Below are 6,321 nucleotides of genomic sequence, written 5' to 3'. Positions count from 1 at the left end.
CTTGGTGAAGAGGAAGGCAGAAGTGAGTCCCACCCCACATGTGGTGCCTGAGAAGTGACTGCTCAAAATGCAGCTTGTCTGGCTGAGGAACTGACTCCTGCCAAGTCAGCTGCCATCTCAAAGCTGGTCCTGTTTGTGTCAGACCTCAAGAAGGGTGACCTAAATCAAATTATCACTCTGGAGGATGTTTTTCCTTGTAGTTCTTCCTATATAGTAATTAACCCAATAACCAGATGGTGAGGTCTGGTGCTTAGACTGAAAACACGGGTGCCAGAGAGCTTGGATTTCTTGCTCTCAGTTTCATATAAGCACTACAACAAAAGCAGCTCCCATGGGCATGACATGTTACACCTCCCCTGACCTTACACAGGCTTACATTGCTTTTTCTTGAATAGAAGATGTAATTCTTATTTATTTATTGTAATGGAAACAGACAACTGACACTGAAGTATTATGACACTGCTGATTGATAGCTGAATGACAAGCTGCAATGTCACTTTCTTACAGGAATAACTATCCTGAATTACAAGGATAGTGAATTGGAACACATCCTTTAGAAAGATGCCTAATCCCATTTTTAAAGCTCTGAGTGATGGTAAGCCTGCTATCTTGTCAAGTAAGGTCTTTAATTGCCCTCACTGTGAGGACAGTGCATCTTATATCAAGTTTGGTTTCAATCTAATGGCACTGGCTTGCCTTGTGACCTTGGAAGAGAAGGGATGGATCAGTTGTTTTAGGCTAAATTGATCCTGGAATTTATGTATTAATACACCTGCTCTGAAGAGCCTTCAGAGTTGTTTTGAACAGGTGAACCCTGAGTGGAGTTACAAGTTCAGTTCTTAATTTTTGTGTGTGCTTTGTGAGTATCAATTTCCATTATCATTAGCCTGGGGTTTAATCTTTGTTTAAAAAACAAGCCTGGGCTTGGTCTGTGCAGTGGCAGGTAAGACACTTGATCAAGGATGTGAGTCCTTTCTGCTTCCTGAGCTTTAGGAGGAGCAGTGGGGATGAGCCTCTGTGTACTTGTGAAGCTGTGGTGTCGTGGTGATCACCTGTAAACCCCAAAGACAATGAATGCCACAGTTATGGTTTCACTGCAGCACCACACTGGTTGGAATACCCAGTGAGAAGAAACAAGTACAGTCTGAGTGACAGCTCAGGTGAACTGTCACACATCTGTCATCAGAGTAGCATTTAATTAATTAGGAGATAAATGGTGATGCCATTAGGAGTGTATTGAGACCAGTGAGAAATGTTCCAGTGTTGATAGAAATCACATAAAATAGCAGTCACTGAAACAGCTTCTCAGGTCTACATGTTTTTGACATGTTACTTAACATTGGGGAGCCCCTAAGCTTTAAAGAAGCATCTCTCTACCCTGATCTAGACAAATTACTTTTGTACCTTGATCTAAACAAACTCTGATCTCTTTGCTGCCATTGAACTCACCTTGTCTGAAACCTAATCTGACTACTTTATTCTACCTCTGTACTGGGAATTCACTCTATCATTAGCATTTCAATCTATTTAATTCACTGAGGGTCGCTGAGCAATGTAACCGAATCCATGCTAAGCTACCACTGGCAATTTAGCTGTCAGATAGTCTCACCTTCTATTTTTAGTTGCACTCAAACTCCTTGCTTAAGGGGGTGCACACTGAATTTCTGGATTAGCTTCCCCCTGACCCCTCTCTTGTATCACTGCCAGTCATGTTTAGGTTAGAGCCCTGTTTACATTGTTCTGTTACTCTAATTGCAGCTTGTCCAAGGTATGGACAGTATTCTGGGAGACTCTGTTGACAAGCCAGTAACTCTGGGATTAAGCCCTGGCATTTAGAGCTGACAGAAGTCTGTATTAGTGCAGTGAAGAAAGTCTTTGACAGGGACACTTGTTAAACTGCAAAGCCAAACCTCCAGAATCTTATAACCTAATTCCTTAGGCTGGATGGGCAGTCTCACCTTTGGCTCTCCAGAAGGCATTCTGTGGTGCCAGATGCTTACACTTGGGTAGGGCAGGAATAGCATTGCCAAGGTTCATACCTTCAGAGATAGGAGGTTAGGATAAGGCATGCAGCTGCACTATTTCTTTTCTAAAGAATAATTTCAAGCAGCTGTGCTCCCTGGCCTTCTGTGTCTTTTCAGTTATTTTCTCTTGCACAGATTCCACTACACCTTATTTTTATATTTATTTTCTCCTGGCACAGCTGTCTCCCCAAGCTCTCTGTTCTAATGACCTTCTTAGCAAGTACACATGCTGTGGTGTATATTTAGTTTTGAACCAGCTTATGGCTCTTCTTAGGTGCAATTCAGGGCAGGAAGCAATTTGTTCCTGTTAACAGAACTGTGTACATATCCATGCTCTGCCTGTGTTAGTTAAACTTTGGTTGCTTGTTGAACTTGCTTTAGCTCTGTATTCCAGTCACTTTGAAGTCTAATTTAAAAATTAAGCAATTAATGTGTATATTAAGCTTTAAAGAAGCATATCTCTACCCTGAACTAGACAAATTACTTTTGAACTTCAATCTAAACAAACTCTGATCTCTTTGCTGCCCTTCCAACGTACAATAAATGTGTATGTAGGCAGAAAGCAGGCTTTATTGGGAGGAAAACAGGCTTGGGCATTTAAGTTGTAAAATTCTTGATCTGTCCTATAACTTTGTGGTCAATTCACTTCTCTTACTTCCTTCAGGCTTCAGCTGCCATGCAGCCTCCGAGTCCTGATGCTGTTTTCTGTGATAGACGCCCAGTGCATGCACCAGTGAGTCCTGCTGAGGGCTGGGCTGCTGTGTGAGGCTCCTCTGGGGGCTGATGCTCAGAGGTGAGTGATACCAGACTGCCCTGCTTCCTCTGATCCCAGCTCTACCTGACACCAAATAAATATTTTCCTGTGCAAAGGCGAGTAAAGAGCTGTGGCTGCTCCCTAGGAGGGTCATGGCTGGAGATGAAACTGGAATGTTCATTGGGAGCCTCAGTAATATCCAATTCAGATTGCTGATGACTACATCCTGACTTTGGGCACATACCTCCTGTTAATACTAATGGGAATGTCACACATGAATGCTGGAGAATATTGCCCATTATTTTTGGTCTCAGAGCTCTGAGCCGAGAGATTCCCAGAGAAAAATGGCCATTTGCTGTATGTTGCAGGCTGCAATTCATTATATACAGTGCTTGGTGACTGTTATTTACCTTACAGAACTGTAATGTGATAAGGAGTCTATGTAAGCCACTTAATGGTCTGTCTACCTTAAAGAAAATGTGTACCTGATCAGCCTCTGATTTATGCCACTTTCACCCCAGTGCAACTCTACTGGCTCCACTGGTGTTACCCCTGATTTATGCCAGTCTTAGTTGGACTTCATGAGTTTATGTACTTTATATGACTCATGCACACGAGGAGAAATGTAGTCTAATAAAATATCTGGCTGTGCATTGCAGCTGCAGGTTCTTTGCAGAACTGTTAACAGGAGTTCCACAAAGCCATGCTCTGCTCCTCTGCAGAACGTATATATTTCAAGGGGTTATATCCCATATCTATAGAGATATAACTTAATGGTCTCATATTTGACTAATGTGCTGCCTCACTGGCACAGTGCAGAGTTAGAGCAAGGCAGCAGGCAGGCTAAACCTGTAGAATGAGAATAAGAACTTGAAACTTGACTGTGGGCTTTTTTTTTTCACTTGGTAGCTCAAGTTCTTTGCCTGGAAACAAAGAACTTCCCACAGATTGTGTCCCTTCACTCTGAAAGCAACCGTGTTTATCTCAGTCATCTTGCTGCATCAGCACTTATCCTCTGGTTTTGGGGTAGGAAAAGAGTGATTTTATGATCTTTATATTGCAGTAGCAGCCAGGACACGTAGTCTTAGGTGCTGGACTCCTTGTTCTAAAAACTGTGTAAACAGACCAGGGAACTGCTCTCTGGCTCAATGATTCTGTGCTCCTCTTAATGAGGGCTTCTCTGATCACCATGGCAGCTTTTACCACCTGGCCTTGTCTGCAAGGAAAGTGATCATTCCTCTAATCTCGGGAGCTGGAGATGATCCTTCACCAGTCTGAGCTCTGCTGAAGTTGTTGGGGTGACAGCTATTATCTCTGCTGGATTCCAGGTCAGCTCACCTTCTCTGGTACTCCTGGCTCCTGACGGCCAGAGCTGACACCTGAGCCTGCTCTGTAGCTGATCCTTGTTTCCTTCACCATCTTGCCTTTTAAAGTTTGCCTGCACTCCTGTTAAGCTCTCAGACACATCTTCATCTAATGAAAATAAGTGCCAGGTACACTCAGGTGTCAGGTGTAAAATACAGAGGTTGGGTGAATTTCTCAGGGAAAATGCCAAAAACTCTTTGAAATTAATTCTGTACTGCAGGAACAGCCTGACACCTACCTAAACCCCAGAAAGGTGCATTTTGGAGACACTACTAATCCTAAACTTGTTTCCTAGTCTACACAGGTTTGTAGACAACCTTTGCCAAGTGGTATGACGGTAAACTGAGAAACCTTCAGATTTTGCTGCAGTATTTCACCAACTCTATTGACTTGTTCCATTAAAAAAAAAAAAAAAAAGAAATAATTAAAGCTGCTAAGTTCCTAAAATGGAAAGTGCATCTTTCTTGGCATTGTAAAAGAGCAAGATGAAGGCTTGCTCTGCCTGTACATAGCTGTAATTTATGTTTATGCTCTCATAAGGGGTCTGCATGTGCCTAGGTCCCATTAACATTAATAGGAGCTGAATGCAAGCAGGGAGGTTTAGCTAGAATATTGGGAAACATTTCTTCACCAAAAGGATTGTTGCTGTCAGGAATTGGAACAGGCTGCCCTGGGAGGCAGTGGAGTCACCACCACTGGAGGGATTTAAAAGATGTGTAAATGGCTTAAGGACATGGCTTAGTAGTGGCCTTGGCAGTGGGTTGGACCTGATGATATTACAAGTGTTTTCTAACCTAAATGATTCTATGATTTGCTGATGCTGAATTCCCTGAATGCTGCCTTGAGTTCTAAAGCCCAGACTGTGTTCCTGCCTCAGATGATCAGTGCCTCACCACCCAGAGCTGCTCCCCTCCCTTCTGGCCACACAACAGCCAAAGAAGGTTTTTTCCAGGGCTGGAGCACTGCAGTCACCCTCCTGTTACGCAGGCTGGGGCTGTGCACAGGGGTGGCTGCTGGGAGGTGTCCAGCTGCCTTGCAAAAAAGCACCACAGGAAGGAGATTCATCAGCAAGGGATGTTTTCTGCTTAGCTCACACTGTAATGAGCCCAAGTCCCTGGGTGGAGAAAAGAGAGGTGACAGGAGGAGATGGGGAGTCGGGAGGGGAACAACTTGTTTCAGGCAACAAATCAGTTGCTAACTCTGATCCAAAGCCATTTGCATCGATGATGTTGGCCCACCGTGTGTTGGAAATATAAGGCACTCTGTAGACAGCTGCCCAAGGGAATGCTAATTAGCTGCCAGGCAATTAATAATTAATCAGACTTTTGTTCATTGTGAAGACAGTGTTTTCTTTGGCAGCTTCATAGTGTTCTGAGTTTGCCTTGCTTTTCTTTCACAGGCTGATATCATCGTGCTGGAACCAGGCTTTGTGGCGACATGCCTCTCCCTCCCTCCAGCATCCAGCTCACCCTGGCCACATGTGCAGCCCAGGCCACGACCTCGGCCTTGGCTGGGCTCTGACGCCCATTTAACAGTCAGAGGCTGGAAAGGGAGTTGCTGCTGTGCTATTTTTAACCAGCTGGACAGTTAAATAATTCAGAGGCAGACACACACAGAGTGGTCTGGGCTGTGTGTGGATCTGAGAGGGAACAAGAGCATTGTATCAACCCTGCTGGGCTTGCTTAACCTCATCAAGCATGGGTTCTCAGGCTCTTTAATACAAACATGAAACAAAAACTAAACTTTCAGAAGTAAAATCCCTGCCTTACTGGCGTCAATGGGACTCCTGGCTCTGAGTGCAATGGAGCCTGGATCACACTTAGCTGCAAGGCAAGAGCTGTTCAGTATTTCCTTGCTTTCTAATGCTGCATAATTTTTTTTCCATGACAATAAAACCCACTTATGGTGTGTAGAGTCCAGAATGGGAAGTGTCAAAATTTCTGGGGGAAAAAAGGATTACTTTTAAGAAATCTCTTTCCAAACAGGATGTCCCATGTGTGGCTACTCCCCTTGATTTTGGACTAAGAAGAGATGTACAGGAAAATATTTTCTCTCATCTCTCTAGCCTTCCCCAGCTGTCCCATGGAGTGGTCCACAGCTCAGTGGAAAGCTGACCCTCTCAGGGCTGCCAGGGAGAGCACAAGACCTGCCAGCAAACCTGCTCCAGTGCAGAATTCC

At 44.1% G+C, this 6,321-nt stretch overlaps 1 long non-coding RNA gene across 1 annotated transcript; it reads left to right on the top strand.

The window, feature by feature from the left end:
* The first annotated feature begins 507 nt into the window (after positions 1-507).
* Positions 508-6,053, top strand: LOC107211529. Its single transcript, XR_001524203.1, has 4 exons — positions 508-595; positions 2,689-2,817; positions 3,975-4,106; positions 5,543-6,053. It is a non-coding gene; the product is annotated as an uncharacterized LOC107211529 (long non-coding RNA).
* The last annotated feature ends 268 nt before the right edge of the window (positions 6,054-6,321 follow it).

This window comes from Parus major, chromosome 15 (assembly GCF_001522545.3).
Source record: "Parus major isolate Abel chromosome 15, Parus_major1.1, whole genome shotgun sequence".
NCBI classification, from domain to species: Eukaryota; Metazoa; Chordata; class Aves; order Passeriformes; family Paridae; genus Parus; species Parus major.
This window is presented reverse-complemented; position numbering and strand designations above follow the sequence as displayed.